We start from the raw sequence: 8,324 nt of genomic DNA on the forward strand, positions 1-8,324 counted from the left end.
ATGCAGTTTTCTTCCCCCGACAGAAACCCATCACCTGCAGTTTCTTCTTCTCGAGCTTCACCACCACCACCTTCACCCGACCACGACAGCAGACCAAACCGTCAGTTGAACCCCCTAGTCTCTCTAACTCCATCATAGCTTCTTCATACCTAGATGCTACAATTGAGAGAGGAAGACTTAGGGTTTCCCCTCACAGTCGATTAAGGACAATTGGAGCAGAAGGAGTAGCATAGAAGGAAGACAAGACATGGGTCGAGGGGGAGACAACAAAAGCAGAGACGGGTGAGCTTTAATTTTAATTTTCAATGTAAACCCTAAATTGGGAATTTTGGGGGAAACTGTTAAGAACCCTAATTTTGGGTATAAATAGATCAGGATATTGTGTGTGTGTGGGTATGCCTGGGTTAGCCAGAGCTCAACCCTAGATTCCCGGGCTAGCCGGAGTACCAAGATCTTAGTGTTATGTAATTTTACTATTTCATCTGTTTCATCCAGTAGTATAATTTTATCATGTTTTAGTTTACTAAGCTAAGGTTGAGATGAAACCATAGCTTTGTACTAAATTATTTATGTTGTTTGTGTGATTCTTGAATGCTTAAATTGTTCTAGAAAAATTTCAATCTTGGTTTGTCACATTTTGCTCTCACAGTGCATGCCATGTATGCATTGTAGTTAGGATAAAACTATGTGATTATACCACAACTCATGCCTTAGAGACTGTTATGAATCCTCTGACTAGTTGTGCTGTAGTTAGACAGTTAGTGCTTAGGATTGATATCTTAGTTGTGATTGATTCATCCACTGGTGAAACACCTTAGGTAAGTGATGGACTTGACAATTCTTCCTTATCTGTTACAAGGACAAGAGTATCATACTCAGTTGAATGCTTAGTATAGGGCTAGAGGTGGATTCAAAGCCTAGCAGTCCCTCTCATATCCCAAATTCCTTAGTTAATTTCACTGTAGGTTAGATATTAGTTAGGAAAATATTAGAAAAACAACATCAGTTCCCTCCTTGTCCCTGAGGACTTACCCTGCTTATTTACTAGCTATAACATCCCTGTATACTTGCAGGAAAATTAGAACATAGTTTTAGGTATAATTCCTTAACTATCAGTGCACAAACAAGTTCGCGGACTTAAGTTAATCGGTTAAGTTTTCGAAACTCAGCAGAAATTCTCGGAAAGAGAACTTCCGCCATTTCGCGGACTGGGTTCGCGGACTTAGCACACAAACAAGTTTTGGAAAATCCAGCAGAAATTCTCGGTCGAGAACTTCCGACAGTTCGCGGACTGAGTCTGCGGACTAGGTTCGCGGACTTGGCAATCCAATTCCAAAATCCTCCCGATTTCTCTTGATCAACAAAGTTCGAAAACTTCGGTTCAAGGAATACATGATTATGTAATCTAAACTCTCATTTCAATCATTGAGACATTCTCAGAGGACGCTATGTAGCCATTATTCACAGACCGATTCACGTCAGAGCAATTCTCAAAGTGATTGAAACTTTTCATGACTTTCTTCACTAGGTGAAGATAAACTTGATCAAAGCGAAATGCTTTACCAACAGACGATTTTGAGATAAAAGATAAGAAATGAATGCTCAGCTCGAAATGTCAAATATGTATGATATAGTCTATATAGCATACGAATTTTGTCTCATAAGAAGTAGGATATATAAGAGATATAATTTTGAGTGATAGATAAGTTCAAGTCTCCACATACCTTTTTGTTGATGAAGTTCCACGGTTCCTTGTATAGATCTTCGTCGTTGTATGATGAATCGCCATGAAGTCCTTGAGCTCAACTACACTTTTCTATCCTAGTCCGAGACTTAGCTATGTAGGCTAGAAATCAAGACTTATAGTTTTGATCACTAACATTGACAAACATGCACACCCTTGCTTTTAACTGCTTCCGCCGCTGATATTAAAAACCTTCATTATGAACAAGTATATTAATAGATGTCATGTATATTTTAGTCCACGTCTTGATTTGGATCTCCATTGTAGGAGATTTCAAGCCAAATAAGTGGTGGAATATATTTCGATTCACAATGACAAATTTTGAGTTGTTGCGTTGATTTTTTATTTGTCAGATAGTTTATGAAGTTATGAAGTATCACCTGGTTTACTATGGTAGATTGAGAGTTCTAGTTCAACTAATCCCCGAGGTAGTGAAGTAGATTTGGTTTACACTTGTTCAAATGAACTGAAGATGCAATATATCATATTTCAACATCTCGAGTTCAAAGATTACTAGAGTTAGACCTGAGTTTCTCATTTGGATGAACTAGAGACGAAATATATCATATTTGAACATCCCAGGTTCGAAGATTACTAGAGTTAGATCTAAGTTTCTCATTCGGATGAACTGGAGAAGAAATATATCAGATTTGAACATCCCAGGTTCGAAGATTATTAGAGTTAGACCTGAGTTTCTTATTCAGATAAACTGCATACGAAATATATCATATTCGAACATCTCAGGTTCAAAGATTGCTAGAGTTAGACTGAGTTTCTCGTTCGGATGAACCTGAGACGAAATATATCAGATTCGAAAATCACAGGTTCAAAAATTTTAAGAGTTAGACCTGAGTTTCTCGTTCGGATGAATTGAACACAAAAGATATCAGATAACTAGAGTTAGACCTTTCTCGTTCGGATGAACTGAAGACGAAATATATCAGATTCGAACATCACAGGTTCGAAGATTACTAGAGTCAGACCTGAGTTTCTCGTTCGGATGAACTGAAGACGAAATATATCAAATTCGAACATCACAGGTTCAAAGATTGCTAGAGTTACACCTGAGTTTCTCATTTGGATGAACTGAAGACGAAATATATCAGATTCACAGGTTCAAAGATTGTTAGAGTTAGACCTGAGTTTATCTTTCGGATGAACTGAAGACGACATATATCAAATTCGAACATCAAAGGTTCAAAGATTGCTAGAGTTAGACCTGAGTTTCTCGTTCGGATGAACTGAAGACGAAATATATTAGATTCGAACATCACAGGTTCAAAGATTTCTAGAATTAGACCTGAGTTTCTCGTTCGGATAAACTGAAGATGAAATATATCAGATTCGAACATCACAGGTTCAAAGATTGCTAGAGTTAGACCTGAGTTTCTCGTTCGGATGAACTGAACACAAAATATATCAGATAACTAGGGTTAGACCTGAGTTTCTTCTTCAGATGAACTAAAGACAAAATATATCAGATTCAACATCACAAGTTCAAAGATTACTAGAGTTAAACCTGAGTTTCTCGTTCGGATGAACTGAAGACGAAATATATCAGATTCGAACATCACAGGTTCAATGATTACTAAAGTTAGACCTGAGTTCGTCGTTCGGATGAACTGAAAACGAAATATATCAGATTCGAACATCACAGGTCCAAAGATGACTTGAGTTAGACCTGAGTTTCTCGTTCGGATGAATTGAAGAGAAAATATATCAGATTATTAGAGTTAGACCTGAGTTTCTCGTTCGGATGAACTGAAGACGAAATATATACCAGATTCGAACATCACATGTTTAAAGATTACCAGAGTTAGACCTGAGTTTCCCGTTAGGGTGAAAGGAAGATGAAATATATCAATTTCGAACATCCCGGGTTCAAAGATTACTAGAATTAAACCTGAGTTTCCCGTTCGGGTGAACCGAAGATGAAATATATCAGATTCGAACATCCCAGGTTCATAGATTACCTAAGTTAGACCTGAGTTTCCCTTTCGGGTGAACGGAAGCTTAAATATATCAGATTCGAACATCCCGGGTTCATAGATTACAAGAGTTAGACCTTAGTTTCCCGTTCGGGTGAACGGAAGATGAAATATATCATATTCGAACATCCCGGGTTCAAAAATTATTAGATTTAGACCTGATTTTCCCGTTCGGGTGAACGAAAGCTTAAATATATCAGATTCGAACATCCCGAGTTCATAGATTACAAGAGTTAGACCTTAGTTTCCCGTTCGGGTGAACGGAAGATGAAATATATCAGATTCGAACATCCCGGGTTCAAAGATTACTAGAGTTAGATCTGAGTTTCCCGTTCGGGTGAACTGAAGATGAATTATATCATATTCGAACATTCCGGGTTCAAAGATTACTAGAGTTAGACGTGAGTTTCCCGTTCGGGTGAACTGAAGATGAAATATTTTCCGAGACTTTGAAAATGACCAGACTACCCTAACCAAAATAAATGCATTAAATATTCTGGAGACTATAAAATGACCAAATTACCCTTATAGGAAAAAATGATGCAAATATTTCTGAAACCTTGAAAATGACCAGATTACCCTTACCCGGAAACAATTGCAGTAGATATTCCGAGATTGTGAAAATGACTACGTTACCTCTTGCCCCAAAGTTTGTGAAATGTTTATTTTGCCCATTATTTGTAATTATATAAAATGACCATTTTACCCCTTATCGGAAATAAGTGCAGTGGATATTTCGAGACTATAAAATGACTATTTTACCCCTAGCTTGAAAATTAGCGAAATGTTCATAAAATTTTACACCAAATTTAAAGAACCGTTATCCAAAATTCTAATGATAGTGACAAAATTTACATTAAATAGACGTTGCATAAAATGTTGACAAATGGATTATATTTAGAAGGAATTCACACAAAATTAATTTTTTTAAGGAAATTCACAATAAACTTTCGACAAGCAACTCAAAATTAGAACACAAAATAATTTTATTGTTGCTAATTTATCTTTAACTTTCTCATAAATGTTGACAAATGGTAAAAAAAATAAATGCTCTTCTCTGACTCGTTTTTCCAACTAAAGGAGAAAAAGCTAATATAAGTTGAGTTACTGGAAGTTGGCCGGAAAAGTTACCGGAAATCATCTTCCGGTAACCAGAAAAAAATTAGGCGATCACTGGTTAAACTAACGGTATGGAGCTTGAGTCAGTTACTGACTCAGCTGCTCTGACTCGGTTCAATGGCCTTGGCCTAGTCCATTGGCACATGCCATAGCCAAATTGCTTCTCTGAATCCCTACACATCAGTTCCCATTTAACTGCTACTCAATTTGTCTACAAACTACCACCATCAATGACAACTTTCTGCAACAACAAACAAACCAAAACCCAACACCAGTTACCATTTCCATGCACCACATCAAAACTATCTCAAACTCTCACTCCCAACCAAAAGGAGCAGTCTTTTCCGATTTTTTGTATTTTGACTGCACGGCCTCGTGTATCAAGCATGTATGCCTTTGTCATCTCCAAGCCATTCCAATCCAGTAGTTTTGTAAGTTTTTCCTTCCTATCCCCCACTCATTTTTATTTAGAAATGCCCCTTGTCTCCCGAGGACCTTCAATTTTTAAAGTTCTGTGCTTGAGCAGTTCTCTGTGACAATAAAGAGTTAATCATTCAAACCATTTACTTGAAAATCAATAGTTTAAAAACGCAGGGGATGGAACATGGTGTAAACATAGTGTCATTCCTTGGACAATTAAGGATAAAGATATTGCTTATCATTCAGAAACATTTTGGACCATCATATGGTTATTCGCTGAATCCTAACACTATAATATGCTTGCATATATCACAGTAATAACAGAAAGTAAACAAATTTCAGTTTTCTTTCCACAATACAACTGAAACAGATATTCATCATCTTACGACACTGATGCAACTTCAAACAAACAAAACTGACTAAAAACGAATGACCGAAAGAGAACTCTGTAAAAGTGAATGTCTGTTCTAGTAAAGTAAATCATAGTGGGGTTCACACAAATAAATAATAAACCACTACCAAACTAACTCTTAAGGTGTTTTTTTTACCGGTTTCTTGTTTTTATTTTATTTTTGATCGGCTACTCTAGAGGTAGTAAACTGACAGTAATCTATGTTCTCCTTGTTAAGTCAGGTATCAACAAGTCACACTCCACCAGTTGTGGGACTCGTTACGTCAAGTAGCATTAGTTGATAAGAAACGTGCATGACATGATAAGAAACAAAGTGCAATAGCAGAAAAGCGTAGAAAGTGCAGTAGCTAAGAAAAAGCATATATGAAGAGAAGCAACCACTACCTACTCATGTGTGCAATTCTGAATTTCGATATGAATGCTCAAGAGGGTCCAGAAATCGGTCAAGATCCCTCACAGACTCGAAGCTAAGAAAATTAGTCTGTCTTGTAGAAAGACAAGAACAACAACTGAAAATCTTCAAAACCAAACAATATATCTCCCTGTGGTTTCATGCCAAAATTAAACCACAATAATGCTAGCACAGTCACAGTCACTGTTTACACAAAACAATATATCACTATAGAATTTGTATTACTAAACCAATCAATCCACCAAAATTTACCATTAACTTGGCATTTATCTTAATGTTGCCCCATACTTGAGTATTTTACTAATTAAGGGAAATGGTCAAGTGATGACTAAAACGAAAATGAACAACAAGCATCATCAGGACTTGTTTACATATTGACAAGCCACTATCAAAGTATGTATCATTTTACTTTATTTAATTAACAAAGTGAAGTAGTAAAGAAAAGCAACTCCGCAAATATTTAATTCCACGAAGATTTTTTAGCCGGAAAAATTTGTTCATAGATACAAATGAAAATGACTAGGTGCATGAGAAGGGTTTGGTTATGTGCCAAGCATTTAAACACACAACCAAGTTCACACAGTATAGTACTCATAGAGGGACATATGTTTAAAAAGAGGAAAAACGAAAGCAAGTCAACAAACTAACCCCTTTAAAACCAATCACAGTCTGTACCAAGGTACAAGTTCCAAATGAGAGTACCAACGTACAAGTCCCAATCAATAGTACGGCAAAACTTAGCCACCACAAAGAGGCAAATGAGGTGGATGTACAAAAATGATTAACACACTGAAGTATTGCTCTTGTTCATCTTAGCCAGTAACTACTATCCGTACACCCTGCACCAGTAGCTAGTATGAGCCGCATATCATCAAAGTCCAAATTATTAATTTAAGGAAGTGACCTTAGATCCGAGACAGCTTATTAGGCATATTTAGTGGACACACTAAAGTAATCATGCATCAGACAAACTAGTACTATTGATTTTCTGTAATACAGACTCCATAATGGAAGAGTGTTCACTGTTTTCTATATGTTTTAGATCAATGGGGTCAAGTACAGTACAGTAGGAATAGAAGTCTCAGTGTTCACTTGTTCACTAAAATCTTTTCTTAAGCTAAGATGTGTAAAATAATACATATGGAGTTCTATATCACATAAATCATCCTAAGCTATTTATGAGGCCATTCTGCTAACTTTTATCTACAGTTGGGATAACAAAATAGATCTCAAATCAGAACTTAAAAGAAAAGCATCCCTTTTTCTAAGTTAAGGAAATGAGGTGCCTTAATGGTTTAACATCGCCAACAGCTAGCGGCATCGATCTACAACACAAATAAATCCATCTACCAAAGGGAGTTTCAATTCATTGATTACAGGGTAATACAAATCATATAACAAAATCAAGTTATCAATCTAAGCTAATTGAAACCACATCAGAAATCAGTTCTATAATCAATCTAAACATTCAAAATACCCCCCAATTTCGCCCTAATCTATCACCCAATTTCATATGATTAAAAAAATTATCAATTGATTCTCAAGAAGTAGAGAACTCAATCACTTACCTAGTCAAATAAAAATATTGAACCAACGTAATTTATTATCAGCCGAATCAAGTCTCAACCATCTTCTTCATCTTCATCGTTCAAATTTTAGGTCAAACGATCCACATAACTAACAGAATACATAGCCCAGCTAAAATTGAACAAATTTGAATTCAAACTCAGATTAATTTTTAGGTGAAACTGGTTGGTTTCGAGATGAAATTTTTACACTCTCAGAGTGTGTTAATGGCGGCACACGACGAACAAAGGAAAGATAGTGTTTTTCTTTCTGTGTTTGGATGGAAAAAATCGAGAGAAAGGGATGATATTTGTCTAAGTCTATTTTCTACTGAGTCAAGACCCGTTGACTTGGTCTCTATGGATTTTTTCTAATATTAAATATTATATTAAAATTTAAAATAAAAATAAATTTTGATTAATAGAAATTAAATATAATTGTTAGTTTGTATAAAGTGTGAATGTTATAAATATCCTCCATTTTTGTTGACCTTGCACAAATACCTCTGAGGGGTAAAAAATAACTTTTTTGGAGTCAACTTAAGAAAGTTGCAACCACTTCCACTTAAAAATAAGTTTCTTCCACTTTTTGGAAGCAACTTGTATAAAGTTGCAACCACTTTTGGAAGCAACTTGTGCTAGTTGCGTCCACTACTGAAAGCAA

The 8,324-nt window shown here is 36.0% G+C and overlaps 1 long non-coding RNA gene across 1 annotated transcript; it reads right to left on the bottom strand.

Moving 5' to 3' along the window:
- Positions 1 to 4,700: 4,700 nt before the first annotated feature.
- LOC113335629 lies at positions 4,701 to 7,925 on the bottom strand. The gene is made up of 2 exons (XR_003353430.1): positions 7,664 to 7,925; positions 4,701 to 5,381 (listed from the first exon to the last, which is right to left on the bottom strand). It is a non-coding gene; the product is annotated as an uncharacterized LOC113335629 (long non-coding RNA).
- Positions 7,926 to 8,324: the final 399 nt, after the last annotated feature.

This window comes from Papaver somniferum, unplaced genomic scaffold, assembly GCF_003573695.1.
Source record: "Papaver somniferum cultivar HN1 unplaced genomic scaffold, ASM357369v1 unplaced-scaffold_15, whole genome shotgun sequence".
NCBI lineage: Eukaryota > Viridiplantae > Streptophyta > Magnoliopsida > Ranunculales > Papaveraceae > Papaver > Papaver somniferum.